Below are 26425 nucleotides of genomic sequence, written 5' to 3'. Positions count from 1 at the left end.
GGCAGATTTTCAGAACATGAAGGGCAGGGATGCACGCAAAGATTTAAACACCACCGACCATGACACGCGACTGAATGAGCTTCTCTGAATCAGGTGAGCTGTGCAATGCATGGGATTTAAATTTTTTCTTTTTGAAATTTCTACTTATTTAACCACATTTGGTCAAAACCACATGTAATAAAGCTGTGAATAAAGTAGGTGTATGGGATTCATTTATTTATTCATTCATTCATTTCTTTTAATTGACTAAGTTTATATGTATATATTGTATATATATTTAATTTTGAAATATTATACATTGAGGAGTAGCTATATCAAGGTAATTAACGTGTTTGTTATCTCACATACTTATCATTTTTTGTGTGTAGTGAGGACACAAGATCTACTGTGGCTTTTTTCCTTTTCTTTTCTTTTTTGGCAGTACTGGGGCTTAAATTCAGGGCTTCAAGCTTGCTAGACAGGTGTTATACCACCTGAGCTATTTTTTACTTACTTGTTTTTTGGATAGGTTCTTCCATTTTTGCCAGGGCCAGATTTTGACCTTGATCCTCTCTGCCTTTTTTTTACTTACTTGTTTTTTAGATAGGTTCTTCCATTTTTGCCAGGGCCAGATTTTGACCTTGATCCTCTCTGCCTCCCTTATAGCTAGGTCCAGCTTATTGGCTGAAACACAGTCTTACTAACATTTGCCTGGGCTGGCCTTGAATCTTGACCCACCCTTCTGATCTCCACTTCCCAGGTAGCTGGATAACAGGTGTGCACTGTTACACCCAGTACTTTTTCAGCATTTTTAAAGAATGCAATACATTGGTTATTAACCATAAACACCATGCTGTACATGAAGTATTTCTCTTATATCTATGTTGAATATTCCCTTCCTCAAATTCTGCTCTCTGATGTTGCTGGAAGTGAAAGTCAATCTCTGTATGTAAGGTATGCACACAAATTTATGTGTATAATAAAGGAAAAAATATATAGAAGTCAGGTGAGCTGGAGAGGCAGGTGAAGAAACAGGTAGTAAATGGAGATGTGTGAGTGAAAAAAGAAAAGTAGACTTGAATATAGGGTAGTGAGTAATAGAGGTTCAGAGGTAAGAGGTGGAGGAGGGTAAATAAAAACAGGCTGGATTTGACCAGTGCATGAAATAATATACTGAACTCAATTAGTATTAATGGGGTATAGTTAGTATAAACATCTAATTCATGTTAATTAAAAATAAAAAAATGAAACTAGGATCAAGTTCTAGAAATTAGGACTGAATGAGTCAAGGTGAGGAGACTGCACCAGTCAGGACCGGCTAGGTTATACTGGGGTGACAAAGAAGTAACTGATCTCAGAGCCTGGAAGCAAGGAAGGTTGATTCTCAAGCACAGACATTCCTTCCGTGGGGTTCTGGGTGGCCTCCAGAGCACAGTGATCACATGGTAGGAATTGGCCTGTGTAGTCCATGGGCCGTCAGGTTTGTTGCTGTTTTGGTAAATATGATTTCATTGAAGAGAAGGGCTCGGCTGTCTATGCGCTATGCTGTTGGTTGTTGACAGAAACGACATGGCACAAAAAGCCTGAAACATCCCCTTACCAGTGCTCTGTGAAGAGTGTGCACCTGTGCCCTCTGTGATTTGCCCACCTTCTTGCCCTCACCGGCCCCCACAGCCACCATGTGGGGAAAAGATAGAGTGCAGTGCTGGAGGTGCCACCTGCTCACATTTTGCCAGAGAGCACAGGTCAGGGCCTAACTGCAGAAGTGCTGTGGCTTGAATGTGACCCCAAGGGTCACGTGTTAAAAACTTAATTTCTACTGCAACAGTGTTGGGAGGTGATTAGGATTAATGTGTTTATTGTGGAAGTGGATAATTACTGGGAGCATGGATTTGATAAAAAAGCAAGCCCAGTCCTCTTTTGTCTCTTCACTGTCTTGTTCCCTCGCCTTTGCCATGGTTTTTATTGGATGCTTGTGCTGTGGTCTTGAATTTTATGGTTTATCAATGACCCATAGTCTCAGGGGCTCTGTTATAAGAGCAGAACACAGATTCAGACCAAGTGGCTGAGTGCAGAAGAGAATCAATATTAGTGAACAAAATGAATGGCTGCCCCAGAGTGGGAAGGGTAAAAAACTTAAGAGGCTATGGTAGACTGCAAGCTCAAGTGAAGGCCCTGCCGGGAGCTTGGCTATGGAGTCAAGACTTTTAGGTACAAAGACTCTGGGGGAATCTAATCTTTTGTCACCCTTGTTTCCACCCAAATTCTGATCCAACTGAAAAATGAGACATGTGAGTCTGCTGTCAGAAAAGTCAGCGGGTTCTGAAGACACCAGGCTGTCTTGGTGCCAAGCAGAGCATAACTCAGGCCACAGGCCCAGTTCTAAGTGAGAAAGAAGGAAGGCTGCATGGTTGCCACCCCTTTAGACTATTCTTTTCCCACGGAAAGGAGTTAAGTATGGGAATTGGGAGCCAAAAGTATGTCATTCTAATGTAGATGACTGCTAATAGAGAACATGTCACTAACAACAGGAAGCTCGCTGGTCCCCAGTGCTGACTCAAGCTGCTGGCTCCCATCACCACCCATTCACCTCAAGCGTGGATCTAAAGATGGTGGAGGCTGGCAGGGAGAAAGACAGAAGCAGATAGAGAGTGACACACAAGACACACAGAGAGCAGAGACATGAAGACAAAGGGAGAAATACTCCAGACAAGAAGATGCAGAGACAATTGTGATGTGGAGAGGTACAGAGGGACTCAACGAGGAATAGGGAGAGAGAGGGGAGGGGAGGGAGGACAAGGGAGGAGATGAGGAGGAGGAGGAATAGAAAGAGGAGGAAGAGGAAGAAGAGGAGAAAGAGCAGATTTTCTGGAGAACCACAGCAGTAAACCTAGCTGGCTGGGCTAGGAGGCCCCTGGTGACTGGGAAGGGCAGGCCAAGGGCCCTTATAGTTCACCTGCACATCCAAGCTGTCCTCCAAGATCACCTAGTACTCTACCAAGGTCTAAGTGGGGAACGCCCTGCCTAGAGGTGATGAAGGGTCCATACCAGGATGCCTTTAGGGTTGAGAGCAAGCCCTTCATGCTTCTTGGGGCCTTGGAGGGGATTCGGGGGAAGGAACAGGAGAGCAAAGGCCCCCAGATTGTGCCATGGAGTCATCACCCAGCAGCTCGTGTGAAGAGCCCCTCTTCAGCTTTCTCCTCCACAGTTTTGGTAATGAGCTTTAGGAAAATTATTAAAATTTGGCTCTGTTAAAGCAGAATTCACTTTCAGCCTGCAATTTTAAGCATTTTAAAAATCAACACAAAGCACATAAAAAACCTTTTGTATTGATTCTCCCATTTGATAGTTTTCAACTCAGAATGTTAAGGGGGAGGTGGGGGATGCTTTCTCGTATGGGACATGATTAAATTCCAGTTCCCTCGCTTGATGATAGCCAGCACTGTTGTCGTGTTCATGTGCATTCCTTTTGGCAGTTTGTAGAAATCATCCCAGGGCCTGCAAGGATGCTGAGGGACATATGGATGGACATTGTGGTGGGGAAGTTCCCAAGCTGAGGTTTACAGCCCTGCCCTCACCCACCCCAGCCCCACAGTGCCTTGTTTGCGATGTTTGCTCGCATTTGGCATTGAGAGGACATCTGAAGACTTTACATCTGGCCTTGACACGATCCATGCAGCATTTTCCCAAGCACTTTGCCCTTTCCTTTTTCAAGCGTCTGTTTTCTCAGGGAAGCATAGCTGCTTGTGTCTGGCTCATTCTCACTTTTCTCCACAGACCACTGCTTGGTGACAGTTATTGGTGTGCATGGAACCTGTGGAGCTGCCACAAACCTGACAGGATTCCAGGCACATAGGGCTGGTCTCACCCGGACTCAGACCCTAGTGCCTCCTTCAGTATGTAAACCCAGAAACTAATTGGCCTGGATCAAACATCTCCTCTTTCCTAAGACTTGTGGTAGAACCTCTTTAAACACGGGACTCTTAGTTTAGGGACTAATGAGAAAAGCAGGCTGATCCCCACCACCTCTCCACTCCCCTTTCCCTTACAGTAATTCCCTGGCTCAGGGTTACAAATAAACTCAGGCAGCAGCTTACTCTACGGAGCTCTGACTTCAGTGTGGCCATAATGGCCCAGCCTGGGCGTTTTCATCAGTGAGTTCAGCTGAAATTGGGCTTCTGCCATTGGGACTCCTTTCTCTCCACTTGGGGAAGACAAATATGCATCGTGAATAAAAATAAACAAAACTTCAATTACCTGAAGCCAACCTTCAACCAGGGACACAGCCAGCCCTCCACAAAGCTGCACTAGACTATGATAAGTAAAAGTTGAATTCCAGCAGAGCACTTTAATATCAGAGATTTATTTATAATAACAGCAAACCTGACTTACTTATAAGTGTTGCTGTCCACCCTGGGGTCTGCACAGCCTTCTACACATGGCTTCTAAGTGTGAACCACGAGAAGGCTTCACTTGCAGGATGACTGCCCCAGGCCACAGCAGGATCTTTAATCATCACAGAAACATCTAATCATGTTCCATTCTCAAGAGGGAAAATAAATGCATGCATGTGTTTTAGGAACATCGTTTTCACATGGAGGATGTGAACAACTGGAGTTTTCTGAAACAAACCCCACCCCTACTTCCAAGTTCAAGGAAGCATAACATAGCACTACATTCAATGACAATTGAATGATGGAAGTCACCATTCATTGATGGCTTAGCTTACTATGAATTAGGGACGTCACACACATGGTCCATAAACCTCACGGTCACGTTCAAGGGTTGATGCTCTCTCCATTGTGAAGACAAAGGAGATGCAACTCAGGTTGGCACCATTCACAGGTCACCATGGTGACCCAGAAACCTCTATCCCAGTGTTCTCTCCTGGATCTATAGATGGGAACCACCATATCACTATCCCCAAGCTTCCCTAAGGGTCTTGACAAGATAGTGTGAGAATGGTCTACCACTTCACTGCCCTTCATTCTACATGGGGAGAATTTGGATCTGTGAACAGTTTAATGTGACAAAGGAAGTGACCTCATCATCATGGAATGGCCATTTTGACATTTCAATATGGCACTGTGAAGGATAATCACAAGTTCATTGTTTTCTTTTTTTTTGTGCTTGGTTGAACTTAGTGGTAGATTTACATTGGATTTAAACACATCCTGTGGCATACAGTCTAGAAGTGGTCTGCAAAATCAAGTTGAACACATGTCTTGGAGATTTTTATGACTTAAAATGTGGTTTGTTCCCTCCAAAATTCCTGGTGAAGTTTAATCCCAATTATGAGGTATTAAGAGAATGAAAACTTAATCCAAGTTTGGTGTCAGAGATAGGCTTTTGGGAGGATTAAAGTGGTCAGGGTAGAGCCCCATAGTTGAGTCTTGGTAGCTTTATAGAGTGAAGGGGTTGGTTGAGGTGTAGCTCAGTGCTAGGGTAGCATCAGAGGACACACACACACACACACACACACAACACCCTGTCATTCACCACGTGATACCTGGGGCTGCCTCAGGACTCTTCCAATAAGAAGGCATCCCTTCATGCAGACCCTTGGCCTTGAACTAGAACTGTGAGCCAAAATAAAACTCTTTTTAAACAAGTTACCCAGCCTGTGCTATTAGAAACAGAAAACTGACTAAGACAGAGAAGGTCCTCAGCCTCTCTGCTGATGATCAGTCTGGAGACCCTGGAGGGATTCAATTCCAAGAATGAAGATCAAAAGACTATCTTTCTGAACATTTTTTAGTCTCCTAAAATGTGCATGAGTTTTGAAAGAAGGTAAATAGCTGGCTTTAATCTTAGCTAGATTGAGGAAAATGGTCGTGATTATTTATCAATACTAAAATACAGTAACTTGAAGAAAAATTTGTGGCCTATGTAATAAAGTGTGAGGAGAATGGCAGGTACAGGCTGACTTTTATACATACATGGAAGGGGCAGAGACCTCTGCTTGTCTGTCTAGGAGAAGCCTGAACTCAGCTCCTCTGCTTTATCTATCCCAGGAGACGGAGTGCTTCAGAGACTGCACAGCATAGACTGTCAGGTCTTAAGAAATGCTCACTATGCCTGGGTGTGGCTTCATCATTCTTATTTTCTAGATGAGAAGGCTGTACTTGGTGGACATTTGTGAGTTGCCAAAACCCAAACTAGAGGTGGCAGGGCTGTGGAAAAATGGCCATAATTGTAATTGTCAGCAGCCACAAAGAGGGTATTTGTTGAGAGCTTCCCTGTGCCCAGGTCAGAGAATTCTCCTGCATCCCTGTGAGAGACATTATTCTTCTCTCTGGGTCACAGAGCCATTAGGGAACCTGTCTAAGTATGAGGTGGAGGAAGAACTGGGACCCTGGATCCCCTCTTGGCTTCTGCCCAGGGTCTGAGCCTTCCCTCACAGTTCTGTGTGTCCCCCTTCCTGAAAGCATCGTTTTGCCTAAAGCATGATACAAGGGACCTTCTCTTCCCAAGTGTGCTGACTACTCCTAGTTGGAGGAAGTTAATAAGGAAGGGAAGGGAAATAATTGTTTTTTGACATTCCTTGGGAGAGGCAGAACCAGTTGCAGAAAGAGAGAGAAAGAGGAAAAGAAAGGGGAGAGGAGAGGAGAGGCGAGGGGAGGGGAGGGGAGGAGAGAAAGAGAGAGGAGAGAGAGAGTGGAGAAGAAAAGGGAGAGGAGAGGTGAGGGGAGGGGTGGGGAGGAGAGAAAGAGAAAAGAGAGAGAGAGAGAGAGAGAGAGAGAGAGAGATGTATTTTGCCATCCACAGAGGTCCCTGGACACTTGTGCTCTAGCAAACATGACTGTCCCAAAGCCAAGTTGTGGCTTCCTCTGCCCTACAGCCTTTCAGATGAGACCCAGATGACAAAAGTCAGTCTAGCTTGAACCCTGATGGAAAGCAATGTGACCAACTCACTAGAAGGAAAAAAAGACATGAGAACAATATTTCCCAGAACCTCTGCCCCTGCTTGCTCAGTGGGCAGGGACTGCCTCAGCCCTGATTTTAAAACAATGTGTCAGAGCTCATTTAACAGGGCGATTGTGGGTGCTTCCATCCTCTCACATGAGAAGAGAAACTTTAAATGATAAAAGATCACTTTTTCTGACAGTAAAATGGATGTGCTTCCACCGTGGGGCAGTGCATCCTCCCTCATGCCATCCTGAGCAGGGTACATTTCTGAACTGAAAACTTGGGAGGATGCATGAAAGACAATTCCTGGGCTGCAGGAGGTGGGCGGCAAATCCTTGGAGTTATTGTCATTTTCATTTTTAGCAAGGGTAAGGGAACCATGAGCTGGTTATACCGCACACAGTAAAGTTGCACCACGTGTCTGGGTGAGACTGCCAAGATGAAGGGAGGTGAGGAGGACGAGTAAGGAAGATTAAAGCCAACTTCTAAGACTCCTTTAAATTGCACTGTGTTGAGCAAAGAAAAGCCTGAATTATGTAAAAGGTGGCCGGAGGGCCCACATCTGGCAGCAGTCAGATTGTCTGGTGAGCTGGCAGTTCCCCCACAGCACGCAGAGCTGCATCTACTCTGAGAGAATGTGGTGTCTAGTGGATGTCCCCAGGACTGGCCACATGTACTCGTGGGTGTGACGGGAGAACGGACGTCTGCTCACTTCATCTCCTGGTTGGCCAGGTGAGATCAGCTACGAGCTCCCTGCAAGGTCTGTTCAGGAAAGTTCCAGCCCTGGATTGTTCCAGTGACAATTGAAAACCCATGTCTCTGAGTTGGTGTCAGACTTTGAAATCAAATTTTCTCTAGGCTTCCTAAAGAAACCCAGAGGAAATATAACCCTTTCTGGCATTTGCAAATTTAGTCTCTTTGAGGAGGTGGTCCCTGTCGTTCCCTCCCCCTACAGATCATATGTGGTCATTTCCCAATGCCATGCCAGAGCCTACCCCATGTCTTCACTATCTTCCTTTGGCTACTTTTGGACACAGACACTGGTGTGTATCAAGGGAGCACTTTGTGACTCCTTGGTTACAAACCTACGTACATACTGGGACAGGACTGTGTCCACCTCAGGCTGCACCAGTGCCTCAGTGCACATAGAGGCATGTGGCTCTGTCATAGGAAGAGGTTTGGGGCCTCTTTTCAAAACCAGCCTGAAGTATCTGGTGTGATTTAGATCTGTTCATAAAAGCACAGTTGGTTCCTGTTAAGTCAGGAGTATTTGAATTGCTGCTCAGATATTTAGTTCCAGTGAGATCTGTGCTGACATCTCTGCATGCATGCTGCCTTTCACAGAGCCTGGCCAGCCCTGCTATTCTCTTCTTTCCACAGACAGGAGGACAGAGAAGGAGGTGAGGGTGTGTAGATTCTAATCTAAGTTTCACTGCTCAGTGATTTAGCTGCTACTTTCAAAAACATCCTCTGCATTTTCTCTTTCCTGCAGTTTCTATTTCCTGTAAAGTGTAGTTTGAAATGTGACTTAAACTCCCCACAGGAACAATTTCCAATGGCTCAGTAAGAGCTCTTTGCCCAACCTCCACCTACAAGAGTGACCCCACAGCCAGCCCATCCCAGAGGTGGCTTCCTCTGGCCACGCTGTGGTTTAGATAAGGTTTGCGTGTATCCCCAAGATACATGCTGGAAGCTTGGCCCTCAGCGTGGCATCAATGTTAGAAGGTAGTGGAACTTGTATGTCATTAGTCATGCAGCCCTAGGAAGGGATTAATGCTTGTCTCATGGAGTGAATTGGTTTTCATTAGAGTGCGTTGTTTTAAAAAATGAGCCACCCAAAGCACTTGGCCTCTTTTGTACACAGCCAGTTCCCTTTCCTCTTTCTGCCATTTGTGACACAGCCAGGGGGCCCTTGCTGGATCCTGGTGAGCACATGTTTTGTCCCAGTTACCTCTACCCTCCAGAGCATCTCTTCAGCCACTGCTCTCAACTAGAAATAAAAGCAACAACTCACCAGTTTAGCCTGGACTGATCTGGGCTGTCTTCTGCATTTGCAAACAGTTAACCTAGAGAAGAACTGGTGCAGACACATAGGTGAAAATAAATGTAATTAGGCACCGGCCTTTGAGTAAGATAAAACAGGACTGGAATGGTGGCTTTGCCATTTTTTAGCTGTGAAATCCTGAGAAAGAACCCAAGTCTTGGTTTCTTCATTTATAAAATGGACAAAATAGAACTTATTTTCATAGAGCAGATTGGATCAATTCTTACAAAGCACATAAATTATTTAGTACAATGCTTGGCTAATAGTAAACATTTGATAAACCAGGCAAATGTTATTAGCATCATTACTCTTAGGAAACACTTATAAGGTAGTTTGAGCCATGAATGAATAGCTTTTTTCCAATATGGCTTTTTAAAAAATAAAAACAAATCCAATCAGTCAGGGGCCTCCACTCCTCCTTTTGACTTGCTCTACAGGGGCTCCTGATAGAGTGTACCTGGGAGGCTGGCATTGGACAGCCACAAGGCAGCATTTCTCTCCATCTTATGGATAGTGCACAAGAGCACTTATACTGAGGGCAAGCAGTAGCAGCAACCTCAGAAACAGAGGTGGAGATGGACCTTACCAAATTAAAATTGCAAAGCCTGGGAAGACTGTTCTTGAAGGAGAGATGGGTATGAAGAAGACAGATGCAAGACCACTGCTGAACGGGGTTGGTTTGTCAGCATTTTCATTTACCTTAAAGGATTTCATTTAGTGAAATCTCTTCAACACCCACTATTGAGCATGTGGTAGAAAGTGTGTACAGCCAGGAGGCAGTGTTGAGTCATTTCAACTTCCAGATGATGAGAGACAGAGGAGAGATTTCCTGCAAACTTACTGGCTTTTGAGATTCACTAAACATCATGACAAAACCTTCAGGTTATCTTAAAAAGCCTTTCTCTGATCCTCAAGTGGACTGTGATGGGAAGGCAGCTATAACTCAGAGGTTCATGACATATCTTTGGGTGTTTCTCTTCTTGTTGTTGTGACTTTGAGCTCTTCTTCAGGAATATGAGCACAGACCCTCTCCTCAATACCTAATTGTATGGTGGAGAACAGGTATACATTTAATGACTTGATTAAAGTTGAAGGTTAATAGGACAGAATGAAAGTATAGAGGATAACACAAATATTTCTGGAAGGGGCGGTGTCTTCCCTCCAGGAAGTTCTTATACAGAACCAAGTGGGTCAGCAGTCTTAGAGCCCTCAAGAACAGACACATAGAAACATAGTAGCCCAAAGTTTTTGGAGTCATCCCACACATACATGTACTGGTCCGACATCTTTGCCTACAAAAATCAAGGAAACAGAGAGGGAAATGGATAATTTCCTCATGAGATTCACAACTTATAGTCAGTTCATAAACAAGTGTTCTTTTCCTGAAGGAATTTTTTTTTTAAAGGTTAAAAGCTTTACTACTAGCTACAATGTAAGAACCACTCAGTGGAGTGTGGTTTAGGATTCGGGTGACAGAGTGACCATGAATTGCATTATCTCAGCTCACTCAGAAAGGCAGCTCAATTGACTGGAAAACCAAATGAATCCACAATGGAGTTTTATTCTTTGGCTTCTGGAGCTATTGAACTCTATTTCAGTAATTAGTAAGTTTGCAGACTATTGGCAGCAAGTATTTTCCAAACAAAGAAAGCAAATTGCCTTTAGTCTAGGCAAGGAGGTTTGACTAATTTGAGCTTTTCATTATTTGTACCTTTGTGAAGTGAAAAAGTATGGTGGAAAATGCCAACAATCGCTGGGGCTCATTCTCCCTTTATCTTCTGAGTAACAGAGCCTCCTGAGCCTTTTCTGGGCTTATGGCTTCCCAAGGAGAGACTACAGCCAATAGGATGGGAAAGAAAGTGAAATTATTTCCTACAAGGACCCTGCTGAGTTCGCTACTTCCTTCCCTCCCTTAGGGAGGACTGGAGCTTAGACAGATGGTGATGGTCAGCTGGTCTGAAGGATGACACAGGCCTGGGGGCCTTACACGGGTCTTCACCCCTCTAGGGCTTCATGAGCTTGGGTAGGGAAAATACAGCTTTACTTTCACCACTCTGTATTTGAACCTTAGCATTTTCTTCATTTGCAGATGTAGGAAGTGGACGTCTGTAATGTTAGCACAGCCTATGACGTCTACCAACACAATTAAAATGGGTTCATAGTGCAAGTTAGTTATTCCAAGCATCCCAAAGCGTCGTTTACACTCATATCTTCAAAATTACAATTGTTAGACCTACTACGACACTTTGTTATTAAATTTGTTTGTAAAGAAGTGCATAGACTTAAACACTTGGTTACACGGGAAATCAATTTCATTGGAATACAGTTATCATTGGTTTCCTGTATACTTTTCTGAGTTTAATTTTATGCACTTATAAACATTATTCTGAAATAAGATCCATAACCTTTACCAGACCATTAAACAGATCCCTGGCACATGAGTACAGGCACATACACACAGACATGCAAGCATGCACACAGAAGTGCATACACATGTAAGCATGTGCACATACACACATGTGCACGCATACATGCTCATACACACATACACACACCCCTCTTGGTCATGAGGAAGTTAAATGATCTACTTGTTCTGAAGATTAATTAAAGTAACACAAAAAAAATACTACTTGGGGGCAATTTCTTAGCCTGTGTCCTTATAATGCACAAATTAATCTGTTTCAGGAAGTCTGGGAAATAAAGTTTTTAGCTCTGAAAGCTAAACTTCATCTGGAACAAGGCTTGCATAAATATTGAGGAGCCAAAGGTAGATATTGGGGATTGATTTGTTCATCACCATTTCTTCTTCCTTCTACTGCAGAACCTGAACAGTTAAAAACTACATTTCTACTATGTCTGGAGTTGAGGTGTTCTGTTGCATTATGGGTTAGTGGGAGGCTGGAGGGTAGAGGTGAGGCACATGTGCTTTCTGCTTTGTTTTAGCTGCTTAACAGCAAGGAAGCAATGCTGTAGAGACATAGATCACATTGATTCCTTGCTTGTTTGCCAAGTGACACTTGCTCCAGTTTGGTTCTGGGGTTCCAGATAGAGCTCAATGAGGTGGAAGCCGTCCTCCTGTCATTTCTACAGTGTTGTGGAAGCCACTCCTGGGCACCAACCACAAATACTCAGCCCTTCCAGCAGCTTGATAAGCACTGGTTTCTCATATTAAGTAAGTCTTTCTTGCTTCTAGAGTGGTCTCTGCAAGAGTGTGTATGTGTGGGGTGGATGGGTACACATCTGTCTCTCTGGGCCCAACTGATAAGTCAATGACTTTCCATGTGAAGAGAAAGCACTACTTTTTCCCATCAGAGGTCCAGATGCATATAATTGTCCAGCCTAGTGTTTTATTTTGCCTCATTGTTATGAGCGTGTTTACACGTACCACCTCACTTAGTCTTCCAAGGAGCCCTGTGAGCCAGGCAGGGTAAATTTCATTTTAACACCCACTGCTGAACCACTTGTCAAATGTCCCCTCATGTGACAGAGTGCTGGATAACGTTTGACTGAACCTCTGCTGGCCTTCAGCTTCCTAGTAAATGCCTTATCTGGCCAGTTCTGAGAACAAGTCAATTTGCAATTCCCAACTCAAATAGTCCCACAGCTGGGACAGGACCCTACTAGGTTGGTGCTTTGCTATCTGTCTGTCTATCTGTCCACCCATCTGTCTATCTATCTATCATCTATCTATCTGGCTATCTATCTACTTATCTTACTTTTCTGGTGATTAAAAAAAAAATTGCCACTATTCACCAGATGTCAGCAGCCTCATTGTGTTGTTTATTGTTTGTTTTAAGGCCACTTTAAAAGTTTAAACTGCATATAAAATTATCTTCTGGACCCTTGCCTGTCAGTAAGCATGCAGCCTTTCCCTTCCTCATGCTAGTGTATTATGAAGGTACAGAAGAAGAAAATGCACTGGAAGAGAAAGCATACTGCTGTCTTTGACTAGTGAGTAGCCCTGGATTCTCCTGGTTAATTGTGATTGGCTTGTTTACCCCTCTGGGAAACTGCCAAGCATTGTTTTCCTAAAAATATTTTTCTGTGTACTACATGGATGCCCTTCCAATCATCTCACTGAGGCTGCTTCATGGGTCTGAATTCCAGAAACTCTCCCCTAGCTCTCGGCAGCTCTGCAGAGTTCTGAGTCCCGGGGTGCAGGGCCTGGCGTCTGCTCCTGGCTGCTTGACCTCAGGGGCTCAGCTCTCCTGGCTGCTTCCCGAGCATCTGGGGACCATCACAAGACACATTTAAGGGTTGGGAGAGAAGGTTATCCAAGAAGGCAGAGCCCTGGGTGAGGTTTCTGCAGGCCACAGTGCCTTTCTGCCAAGACTCATTAAGATGTATTCAGAGAACACATTGACCTCAGGGGACATGTGAGGTACACTCTACAGGGAGAGACCTAACAGGCACCTTTGTGATGATGTAAACAACACAGACACAGGGCAGCTGCAATGGGAGGCAGGGCATAGGGAGAGGCGCCAGCAGCAGGGTCCCTTGTCCCCAGAGTCAGCCTGCAGTTGCTTGTCTGTGAGGACAGGCTGGCTGGCATGAGGTCTAAGCCCCTTCTAGCTCTCATGGACTCCAGTTCAACCTTGCAACTGGGACAAGGCACTCACCAGACAATATCCACAGGCACACATGCCAAAGTTAAGTTCATTATCCTTTTTTTGCCCCTTAAATAAAAGTTGTCACCAAATTGAGAGGAAGGTTGTGTTGGGGAGTGGAAAGCTCTTGCTCCTACCACAGCCCTAAGGAGGTGGGTTTGCCCAGGAAGGTTCTGGGCTCCCCAAAACAGACCGCTTGGACATTGCTGATCAGAGGGCTCCCATCCCTGCCCCCACCACATGCCTGCTTCAAACCTTAGGGGACCTGTCTTTCATTCCTAGGTAGGCAAAGTGCTCACTTAGCTGGGGACAGGAGCTGAATGACAAAGGGGAAGAAGCCAGGGCAGAAGACTGGATCTGTCCAGAGCAGCTGGCACGCATGTGCTCTTCCCTTACCTAGAAGCGCATGTGGTTGCATTCCCACCACATTTTCATAATAATGCTGTTTCCTTTTGTTGTTTGGTGTGTGTGTTTTAAAATGCGCATTTCCTGTGCTCATGGTTTCCAAAACAACCTGTGCATGCTCCCTACTCCCTTTCTGATGGAAAGTCCCTTGAAAGGGTCCCTGTCCTCCTTGACTGTACCTCTCCCCATCTCCCAGCCAGTGGGAACTCTCAGCCCCTTACAGTGGATTTTGGTTTAGAACCTTTTATTTTCAAGAGCACAGCACTGAGAAGGTTGTCCTGAGGACCTGGTAGGAGTGTAGTCACAGGAAAGACCTTTTGTTTTTAAAGGGGAAAACCAAGCCAGGGAAAAGAACAACTACCTCAGAGTAGAAGTCAGGGAACTCAAAGATGTCAACAGAGAAATGAGTATGGTAGAGAACAGCACCTTCTGGTGTCATCTTCTGATGGTAACATGATGCTGGGGGAGCACAGAGCACCCCCTTGGTCAAGTATGCTGGACAGCCCCCACTTGCAGACAGGAGATGTTCTCTCCAGGGCATGGGGTCTCCACCTACTTTGAGAGAGGAGTGAGGAAGTCTCTAGATGGAAGGCAATGCTCTCAAGAATGAGGCATTGGCTTTCTCACATTTTCATGTCTATTTCATTCTGAGCCATCCTAGCACTCCTTCTCCCTAGAGGTTCAAAGATAAGCCTGTACATAGGTCGATGGATTCAGCATTCCCTCCTCCCTGAGCTCTTCTTTTACCCCGCCACAAAGACTCAGCAGCTCATCACAGGATGAGAAACCATCCTTTTGGTGGAGGTTCCATACATGGTCCAGGGCTTGCATCTTTCTATCTGTGTCCCTGGCTCTGTCTTTTTCTGTCACCTTGAACTTCCAAGCCACAGCCTGCTCTGTCACTTCTGCTTCCAGATGGGAAACCTGGAGAAGGACACTGTCTGGAGGCTGTCACACTGTCAAGCTCCTGGGCTTTCTTCACTTGTCCATGTGCATGGCCAGAGGTGGGGATCTGCTGTTCTACAGCCCTAACTCACCCACTGAGTGCATTCTAAAGTCTCAGTATAAGAAAATCTAGCTGGGAATCTTATTTGATCTCCACCTTAGCTTCACCTGAAAGTACATTCTGCTTTCATCTCTATCTGATTCCTGTGCCTGTGCCTCATTTGGTTCAGAATCTGTAAGAACACTGAAGTTAACAAAGGCTAAGAACTCCTGAATGTTCCTTGTGCATTGAGCAAACCACGTCTTAATTACTTCAGGCACAATATAGCAAAGTCACTGGATGATCAGAAGTGAAGTTCACACTTTTAGGCACTCCATGGTCAAGGGAATACAGGAAAAGGCGAAGGCAGGAAACTAGAGAGAGACACAGAAGGTAATCCAGGGGAAGTGGCATGCGGAGCCCTTCAGAAGGATGCAAATAAATTTCCTCTTCCACATGCATGGCTGACCAATGCCAGCAGTCCCTGCTTCAAGAAGACTTGAACCATCTACAAAACTTTGGAAACATCACCGTTCAAGAATAAATGCAATTTCAGAAAATATTTCCCTTTGCCAGTGTGTTCGTGTAAGTAAAGAAGATGGAGCTAAGGGAAGAAAAAGCAATTTCAAGAATTAAAAAAAAAAAAAAAGAATTGTGAGTACCTCAAATGCAGTGCAAGGCCAGTAGCCACTCTCCGTGCCCATCAGAGTTCTTCTTGCCTGGGCCAGGATCCCATGTAGTGAGTATCCTCCTTTGAAGTGGTCACTGGGCAGCCCTGCCGGCTCCAAGGCTCTTGGAAAGGAACATCTCCTTCTACTGCAAATGAGGGTGTTTCTGACCTTGCACGCCTGTGTGTGTGTGTGTGTGGGGGGGGGAGTTGGTTTGGCTCAAAGAGCTAAGAGACTTTGCAAAACTCCACTCCTTTTGTTTGGGGGCTGTCTCACTGACCTTGGGTGGTGGAGGCTACATTGTGATTCAGGTCTTGGTCTCCAGGGTGGTACTGTTGGAAGGCGATGGAATCTTTAAGGTAGGGCCTTGTGGGAGGCCCTTAGGCCACTGAAAGGGATTATGGGCTCTAGTCTCTGTTTGACTTCCTGTCTGGTGATATAAGTGTATATTAGTTAGACTTTTCAAAACTGTGACAAATAAGTGAGACAACTTAAAGGAGGAAGGATTGAGTTTTGCTCAGGGTTTCAGAGGTTTTAGTCCATGGTCAGCTGGATCTATTGTTTGTGGGCATGGCGAGACAGAATATCACGGTAGAAAAGCATAGTAAAGAAATTTGCTTGCCTCCTGGTTTCCAGGAAGCAGAGAGAAGTAACAGGAAAGGAGCAGGTGCAAGATATAGTCTCCAAGAACACACGTCCAGTGACTCACATCTTCTAACTATGCTCTACCTTTCATACTTCCACCACCTCCCAACAGTCTGTTCAAGGTTTTAATCAATGGATTAAGCCTTGGTTAGGTCAGAACCCTCTTGATATAATCCTCTTTGGAAATACCCTTACCCTTACAGACATGCCTAGAGGTATGCTTTACTAATAATTGCCTAGGCCTCTCTCAATCCAATCAAGGTGAAAACCAAGATTAACCTCTGCAAGGCTATACCACACATATGTTCCTCCACCACGATGTAAACGCAGTTATAAGGGCTCTTGCCACTGTCATGCTATTGAATTTTGGAACTGTGAGCTAAATAAACCTTTCTCTTTCTAAGTTAGCTGCTTTAGGTATTTCATTGTAGTAATGCAAAGCTGACTAATATATTTACCCCAAAATTTCTTGTATTCTAGTTCTTTTGGAGTCTGAAATGCTTGTGAGCACTTTGCTGTTCCAGGTGAATTCTTTCCAGATGGTTCCACTAAGACTTCATTTACAGAAAGAGGACTAATCTCTGGCCCTAAAGATGGTTTCCAACATCACTAGTGCCTAGGTTCTGAGAGCTCTGGAATTCTGAACCAGAGGAGTATTTGGGGCAACGTGCAGGGTATGTCTACTTGGAAAGGAAACGGAAGCAGTCGATTTGAGTTTTAGGCCAAGACTTGTAGCCTGACTTCTGGCTCCACTTCTTCCAGTGATGTAGGAAAGCTATGCTGGTCTCCTCCCTGAAGAAAGAGGTCCTGTAATAAGTGAGCCTGACTCAGTTTACTTGAATGGTGATAGGTTCTTGGAAAGGCAGAATCCTGAAAAATCACTGTATCTTTTCAGACAACCCCATGACATCTTATATCTCTATGGTTTTCCACTTCTCAAAAGACTCTGGTTTTTCTTGCACCACACCACAGTCAACAGCTGTTTGGAGTAGTACATATAGTTTTCCTATCATCATTACAGCTGATTTAAAAATCTTGGTGGAATGGAGGAGAAGGGCGCAGACAATGTAGAATTTCTGCTCCTTCCTGTTCATTATTCCACAGCTCATTACTAGCTGCTTCAACTACTGCAAATGGTCTCCCTGGCGCTTAAAGAATCTCTGCACACTTCCCCACCCTCCCATCCAGGAGGCCGGGTCTCAGTTCCAGAAGTCCTAGGGTAGTTCATAATATTCTACAAGTCTATGAAATAAAGTACACAGGCGACGTGAAATATCTACCCTCGCCCCAAATACTTTATGACAGTCTCTCTGGAAACATTCTTTGGGGAGTATGTCATTCCCTAGGAAGCCCATTCTGGAGGATGCCATAAAAGGCTTACCTTAGCTCATGTGCCAAATCCTTAATCAAATAGCAGTGTATAGCTGGAGCCTGCCAAGACTTGCTGGAGAAAAGCCACCATGATTTCTCCCTGCAGGGCTAAAAGAAGATGAATCCCAATGTATTTCACACAATATGAATGAATGAATAGGCAGTGAAGAAAGCACTCTGTGAATCTGCCACAAATACTTTCAATGATAAAAAGGCTGTTTCTTTATATTAATATTTTATTGCAAAGGGGCCACTGCCAATTGGCTGGGCTTGCTGCTTGACTGAACAAATTCTGTCATTCTAATCTCCAATGCTGCTGCTTTTAAGAAAGCCCAGAAACATGCTTTCCCAAACTGATCACAGCCCAGTCATAATGGTGTTAAGCAATGTTTGCAGGCTAGAAAGGCCAGGCAAAGTGCCTATGATGACGATAGAGGGCGAAAAATGAAGACGATTTGGACTTTCTGTGAAAATGTTTTCTCAAACTTAAAATGTTAATAAAGCCTAATGAAACAAGATTTCAAATTAGGTTTTTAAAGATATTTCTCAATGGAAAAGGCAAATATTGCATAATATCTTTCATAATCTGATTTTTTCAGTAGTTCCGTATTTATGAAAGAGTTGTCGAAATGGTTTAGCTCTTGCCTGGGAAATTTAAATCAGTCAATATGACTCTTGGAATGTTGGCAGGACAGCACAGTTGACTATCTGGAAGCCACTTGATATAAATTCTAAATGCCTGAGGCTCAGCCACCAGAGACCCATGAAGATTCTGATGAGTGGGTGTAGATAGAGGACCAGAACTCATCTATCCATTTATCCAAATATTCACCATTTATCCATCCATCCTTCATACAAATGCACACCCACCCATTTATCTATTTATATATTCATCTCTCTATCTATTTACTATTTATCCACCACCCACCCACCCACCTATCCATCCATCCACCCCTCCATCCATCCATCTATCCAGACACCCATCTGCCCACCATCCATCTACCCACTGTCCCTTTAGCATTCAATTATTCACTTATTTATCATTCAGAGAGGGGGTTCAGTTGGTCTTCGAAAGGTATGTTTTAAATGCAGTGCCTCTTTGAGATGTTCTACATAATGTGGAAATGGCATAAAATGCATTTTATGAGGATTTGTGAGAGAGATGGACTAGAAGGGATCAGAATGAAGATTCCCTGAACCATCATGATGCTTAGCAAATGATTCTTGTGTCGAACATTAAGTCAGAAGCTGGCTTAAAGCTTAAAGCTGAAACTGAAAAAGGCTCATGGTGTGTTAGTTGCTTGAGCATCAAAGAGAGGAGTTAAGTGTGAGTTTCCATGAGGCAGAGGAAACAAGCTCAAAAAAAAAGCTTTTCTCATGCTTGTGTGGTGGTAGAAACTCAAATGATCAGAAATTTGACACTTTGTTTCAATATTCACATATATTATTTCATGTTAAGTAAATAATAACATTCTCTGCCCAAAGATTTTATAACAAATGGTACACAGGGAAGAAATACTAGCTAATTCAATTTAACACAAGTAAAATGTATTGTAAATAAGGTAGATTGTTCATAATAGATTAACCTTAGCCTTTAGCATCAGATTTGGCCCAAAGGTCATTAATTCATTCAATAAGCATTTGCTCAGCAGGAGAGATCTTTCTGTGCTGCATGGGCACCTCATGTTTCTTCACTGAGGCTGACACCATGGGGACTGAGGCCAGTGGTTTCAGTGTCCACATTGGAGCCTGGCAAGAAATACCAGCTATTATCAATCCAAAGGCAAAGTGCCCACCAGGGCACTGTTCCTTTTTTTTTTTTTTAATCATTTTAATTTTGTTTACAAAATACTCATTAGAGGACAGATGCAGTTTAAAAAGCCAAGACATGAGCCAATATCCATTTTTACTTAGCAAATAGGTACAGCAACATGGACACATGCATAAGAAGCTATTTTTTAAAAAAAAATTTTACTAGCATATTACAGCTGTGCGTGGGGGATACATTGCGACATTTACATATGTGCTTATAATATATCATAATTAGATTGACCTCCTCCATTGTTCTTTTATCTTTTGTGGGGGGGAGGGGTTTGAACTCAGGGCCCATGCTTGCTAGTTAGGCACTCTGTCACTTGAACCACTCTGCCAGCCCTCTGTTGTTCTTAATGGCTCTCTGTATACAACCAGCAGATGCTAGCTAGCCAGGGTAACCTGCAGAGGTGAAGTGCCAGTGGCTCACAGTGAGGTTGATGTGTCTCTATTGCATGTGGGGAGTGGATTATGAGAAGCCTATGAGAACTTGACATAAGCACAGCTGTTCCTAATATTCGGCAGGCTGAGTTTGGCATGGCCCCAGCCACAGAAGAGGGCAAAATGCAGCACAGCTACTTTTCCTAAGTTCAGAGAAGTAGGAGAACAGGTTTCTCTTGTTACAATGTCACGCCCCTCCCTGAGAACTGTTGCTCCACCTTCATGTTTGCCACTATATATAAAAGACTTGCTGAAGAATGACACCAGGTTTTTTGATGGAAGGGTTTTTTTGGATGTTTTTTTTTTTTTTTGGATGGGGGATGGATTGATTGGCTGGTGACTTGTGAGGGGACTGCCACAGAATAATGCTGCAGTTATGCTAGAGATTAGTAGAAACACCGGACAGTGCAAGTCTGAGCACTGAGACTTTAAGAAAGCTAAATAGAGAACAGGGGACAGTGCAAATCTGAGGGCCAAGACTGTAAGAGTTATGCTAATGCAGTTTTCAGACACAGCTGATGCTGTTTGTCTGTAAGTCTGAGCACCAAAACTTTAGGAGAGATTAAAGAAAATATGGGACACAGTGAGTCTAAGGAAAGAGACTTTAAAGAATAGAAAAGAAGCAAGGTTTTAAAAGAAAGACTTTAGAAGTAAGGTTTTAAAGAGCAGAGAAGAAGAAAGACTTTAGTAGTAAGGTTTTAAAGAATAAGAGAAAAGAAGCAACGAGGCTGTTGTGCATCTCCATCTGAGAACCCAGCACACCTGGCCCCAACTTTCTGCATGTCTGTCTTCTATCATTTATCCTTTCTGCATCTCCAGTTAGTCCAGTTAGGTCAGGAGAACAAGGGAGGGAGAGAAAGCTTGCTTCAACTGCAGACTCCCTACTTGGTGTTCCTGGTCAGTGCACGCTCTTCTGTAAGCAGTGGGTCAGACCTCAGCTCTTTCCCTCTTATGGGTGCCATCACTTCCATCTGGGCTTGCCTGCATCAAGACACAGTGAAGATGTTCAAGAAGTCAATAGGCCTGGCCTAGTGTCACACATCACAGCCACCCATTTCCACTGGTCAGCAGTCAGTCAACAGGGTCCTGCCATGCACAAGAGAGGCTGTGCCCAAGATGGAGAGGAGGCATGTTTTAATGTAACTGGCTTTGACATGGAATTCAACCCTTCTTGAACACTAACAATGCTCCAGGTTTGATTACCATATTTCTCAGAGAGCTAAGACACATGTCCATGGTCAGCTACAGAGTACAGGACTGGGGATGGAGCAGCACAGCTGAAGAACATGCCCTCCTCGCCACTGCACCACGTGGAAGTGTGGAAGAATGTCACTTCTTTCTCCCAAGGCACTGAAAATGCAGCCCAGGCCCTGGAGTCAGCATTTGGTGGGAAGAAATACTGAAGAAAAATCAAAATCTCCCTTTGAAGCATCCAGGAAGGCCACAGCACAGTCTTTGATGATATCTTTGTCTAGTTATAACCAGACAAATTAGGAATTTCCTCTTTTTATCTCATGCTTTGTGTTGTAGCATAAATTCTCATTCCCTTTCCACTAAAGATTGAGAACAGATGGTCCCTTTCCAACTTATCATACATCACATAAGATTCACTTTTATTAAATGTTTCCCTTTTTCTTCTTTGGTTAGGATGGTCAGTTCCTTGCTTCAGCTCCCCCAGCGGTCTGTAATCTAGTTATGAATGTTTGGGTCTGACTTTGCAGTTCCTGTACAGTATTTCCAAAGGAGCTAGAATCGAACACAGAGCAGTGATTTAAGGTCACTGGATTCTAGGACTGCCTCTGCCTCTTGTTGGATGACTTTGGGCAAGTGATGGACAATTTATGAACTTGAATTTCCTTATCTGAAAGAAAAATGAGTAGGACAATTAATTTCTAAGTTTCTTGGATTCCAGTTTCCTATAAGTCCTATTTTTCCTATAAGTTCTATTTTTATTTTTGTAGTTTTCTGTCTTTGGGTTAGAGCATGTGAACACCAAAAAATCAAATATCTTTGCTTAAGTTCTTTGTTTTGCACTTTCTGGGTACCAGATTCTTGACTGTAATCAAGTAAGACTTATTTGGTTTAGATATCCATGCCAGGGTGTGTGTGTGTGTGTGTGTGTGTGTGTGTATCTTTCTTTTTCAATTCCAGTTCTTCGAAAGAGATAATAGAATCTTATGATTCAAAAATCAACTATAAAAAGTACAGATTGAGAAGTCTGACTCCACTCACCCTCCTGTTCCCCCTGTAACTGTCATCCCCTTTCTTCCTTCCTATACCAAACCATATTTATTTGACTCTTGGTATTATCCCAGTGTTGCTCTATGTTAATGAGAGCAAAGATGTTTTTTCCCTTCATTCTGATTATTCATCTGCACTCTCCTTTCTCATGTAAGTCCTTGACATCTTTTCACGTCTATATTTGAACTACCTCATTGTTTTAATAGATGCATAGTATTTCATTGTGTAGGGATAGTATAATTTATTCAATTGGTCTCCTGTAGATGGACGCCTGGGTTGCTTCTAATCTTTTGTTATTGCAAACAATGCTACAGTGAATAACTTTGTAAATATGTCATTTGGCTTGTGTGCAATTACTGCTGTAGGATATATTCCCAGAAGTGCAATTGCTAGATCAAAGACTAAACACACTTAACACTTCACGAGATGTTGCCAAATTGCCCTCCATAGGGCTGGATCTTTGTTACATCTCCACCTGTGTAGATAGGAGCACCTGTTTTTTCACACACTCCCAGAGTAGGTTGTCAAATCTTTGAACCTTTGCCAATCTGATAGGCGAGGAATCTGAAAGATAACTTGGCGATAGTTTGATTTTATTTTCTTATAAATAATGAAGAACTCAAGACCCTTCAATGTTGCAGAAGGATTTGTTAAAATGGCTAAGTCTGCAGGAACCAGCTTTGTCTAACTACATATGCTCTGAGCCCCAGGTGCTTCACCTGGCTGCACACTAAAATCACCTGGGAGCATTTAACACCTAGGAGCCTGGGCACACCCCAGGTCAAGAAAGCCGAGCCCGGGGTTTAGCTTCTGATCTCTCAGACTGAAATTTCTGGACCGTGCATTTATCTCTTGCTTTGTCTTTTTGTCTTTTCCACACTGAGTTCTCTCTGTGGCATCTGAACCAGTTTCTGTCATCCTTCCCTCAGCCATCAGAGAGACATTTAAAGTCTTTTTTTTTTTTTTTTTTTGTAGCAAGCAATCTTCCTTCTTGGAAACAAAGCTGCACACAGATCGTCCATCATGTCACATGTAGTGGCAAGCCCCATAAAGCATCGGTGCACACCTCTGCTGGAGTGGCCTCTTCCTGCCAGCACCTGCAAGTTCCAGTGGTCAGTACCTTGAGTCACATCATTCGCAGACCAGCTCACGGTCACTCTGTTAGGCTTCTGCTCACCTTGACCATCTCCAGTTTTGCTAGTGCCAAACTGTGGTGGGTTTTCAGGGATTAAGGTATATTCCATGTGCAAACAATTTATATTGATAAGATGTATACATTCATATAAATATGCATAAGTAAAATGTGTTTGTCCTTCTTGCCCCATAGCAAAGGCCATTCTCTTTCATGTTCTTCAAGCAAGGGAAGGGAGTTGACCTCAGCTTGTAGGTTCCCTGTAGGGGGGCAGGAGATAAAGGAGATGGTATAACTTCTGGGGTAGGAGGGAGCTGTCCTTAGTGGCAGAGATAATTATGTCCCCAAGCCTTGGGGCTGTAGCTCCCATCTATTTCCTAGTCAACCACAGTATGTCCTGGAGAGGATGTAACTGGGCAGAGAAGCTGAGGCTCTACCACCCTGTGATAGCTACACACTCACTGCTCCAGAGAGATGACAGTGGGGACCTTGTAATTTCACAGACCTGTGACATCCACTGTAGTCATGAGATCAAGAAAGTTCTTTGACAACAAGGACCAGTGATGATCTGCTAACATCATGACCCCATGATGGGTACCGCAGCAAGTTAGCCAGAAAGAGTGAGGCTTAGCAAATGACCTTGCGAGAGTCAACAAAAGCTATATTTACAAAATACTAACCATTTTCCATTCTCTTTCCATGTGTGTTAGTGACTCCACAGTTTTGTTTCTGGACACTTCTATGACTTGGAAAGGTGAAGCAAAGAATGTTAAAATGTGCAAAACTATCACCTTTATTGTCTTGAAGGCCACAGATTTCAGTCCTGTGAGGTCAGTGACAATCTCCTTTCAATTCCTTTCATTTTCCCCAAGAAGAAATTGTCCCTTTTCATGGATGTCACTAGGAAAAATCAAATAAGTGTGTGGAAAGCCAGAGCTCAGGGACATTTGTGTTGTGATTGATGACCCAGCTGGGGAGGCTGCTAAGAACTACTGTACCCAGAATATAGCTCTGGCCTCTCAGTGGAACTGTTTTCTTTTGGACCAAACACACTGACCAATGAAGACCACAGATTTAGGTTGGCTGTGCTACGATTTCAGAAATTTCTTTAAGAACCAAAATATGTAAAGTTGGTATCTGGAGGCAATACCAAAAAATGGAGAATTTCTGAAATCAGCATTATCAAAACAATAGGACAGAATTTCCTTTCTACAACCCAAGTCCGCCAAAAAGATGTCCTCACATGTCTCCTGACAAGGAGGTAGACTTTCATTCTCTATGAAGTCTTCTTTCCTTTTGTTTTTTTTTTTGGGGGGAGGTTTGGGGGAGATACTAGACAAGCTAATTGCTCCCTATCACAAAATAGTTATATTACCTGGATTTTATTTTATTTTATTACCTGATTGTTTGGGTACCCACAGTGCACAAATCAAACACTTGTCTTGTTTTCTCTTGGTGGTAGCTATAGAAACTGAGGTTCCCTTTCTGGCCTCTTCTCAACCTCCCTATTTTCCCCTGGCACTACTTATGCAATGGCAAACCTTTCATTCTAAGTAATTACTCAGTAGTTCCAGATGCCACCCTACCCGCAGTGTCTGACCCTTTCTCTGTGATTATGAGAAGAGAAGGCAAGTGGCCATGCTCAGAAAAGAGTTGGAAAATGCAAAGGTCCTGGAAAGTGGCAGATTCATTTCCTGCCTTCAGGGTCTCCCTTTCCCGGGGGAAATCCCACCCATGCTTCTCATTCCAACCTCATGAAGGTTCTCATTATACTTTCACCATGAAACCTCAGCATTCAAAACTAATCATTTCAGGATGAAAATGAAAAGATGGGAAAGCCTCCATCAATTGGAATGACTGGAGGAAGAGATTGCCAACTGCACTGCCTGTTGTGCTATCCTGTCTCCTCAGGGGTGTCTAGGTTCCCCAGAGGCCAGCTTGTCTTCAACATCTTCCTCCCCTCTCTGCAAGTTCCTGCCTACCCACCTTCTGCACTGTCCTTCTTCGGGAGATCCTTCTTTTTTCAGCAAGCCTGATGGGAAAAGCAGGGGTGTAGAAACTTCTGCAGGAAGCCAGCCAACGCCTGGATTCCTGGGATTTGGCCAAGGAAAAAGCACAGGGCATGTGGCATTTCTAACTTGGCTCCAGGGCTCTGGTTGCCAAAGTCATTAGCCCATGGTTTAAGTTAAGAGGAATTTCACACAGTACTGGGGTTTGAACTCAGGGCTTTGTGCTTGCAAGGCAGGCACTATACCTTTTGAGCCATGTCTCTAGCCCAAGATTTTAAAATAAAATATCTTTCTAGAGAGACATGTCTACACTAGTGGGGAGTAATGTTCCAAGCTTTTCCAGAGAATAACCATGCTCGACAGCCCAGCAGAGCCTAGCTGAAGTCTTCCACAAAACAATGGGCTAAGAGTGGAGTCGTGAGTGGCCAGACAGTGTTACTTGGTTCAGAATGATCTTGATCCTCGTTATTCGCATCACAGCACTGATTTGCATTTAGTCATTAGAAACCTTCCCCAAGGAATATGTTAGTGGGCAAGAAACAGATTTCAGATACTGGAACTGTAGGAGGTAACCGATCTGCTGTGTCTACCTGGCCCAGGTGTACACCAACCAGGAAGCCCTGAGAATAGGTAACTTTGCATGGGCACTGGGGCAGCAGGGAAGGGGAAGACTCCAGGGACTCTCCAGAATTGCTCCCAGGTAGCCACAGGAGCACTGGAGGCTTTAATGTGCCCTGGTCTGAGAAAAGTAGTGTCAGAGAGACTACACAGCCAGGCCGGCTTGGGAGTGACCTTGTCACATGGGGAGGTCGAATTGGCTCTCAATGGGAAAGTGAGGGTAGGAGGGCCCTCTGTGACATTTGGCTGATGAATTTGAATTTATTTTATATCACTGCATGAAAAGAGCAGAAGTTTTCATTTATGGAGCAAAATTCATAAACATATAGAGTGAGAGAGTGAAAAAAAGCTTATATATGCTATTCTTGGAGAGGCCACATGGTGTAGTCAATATTTTTAAAAACTTTATTGAGGTATACATGACAAATAAAAATTGCATGTTTAAGATGTATGGTGTAATGGTTTAACATACAAATACACTGTGAAATGATTGACACAATCAAGCTAATTAACATACACACCACCTACGTAGCTATGGTTGAATTCTTTTTTAGTGGTG

General features: G+C 43.8%; 1 long non-coding RNA gene across 1 annotated transcript; it reads left to right on the top strand.

Moving 5' to 3' along the window:
• Positions 1 to 24164, top strand: LOC141422358 (uncharacterized). Its single transcript, XR_012446905.1, has 3 exons — positions 1 to 93; positions 23083 to 23219; positions 23950 to 24164. It is a non-coding gene; the product is annotated as an uncharacterized lncRNA (long non-coding RNA).
• The last annotated feature ends 2261 nt before the right edge of the window (positions 24165 to 26425 follow it).

Source organism: Castor canadensis, chromosome 4, assembly GCF_047511655.1.
Source record: "Castor canadensis chromosome 4, mCasCan1.hap1v2, whole genome shotgun sequence".
NCBI classification, from domain to species: Eukaryota; Metazoa; Chordata; class Mammalia; order Rodentia; family Castoridae; genus Castor; species Castor canadensis.
The sequence above is the reverse complement of the archived record's forward strand: the minus strand, read 5'-3'. Positions and strand labels throughout refer to the sequence as shown.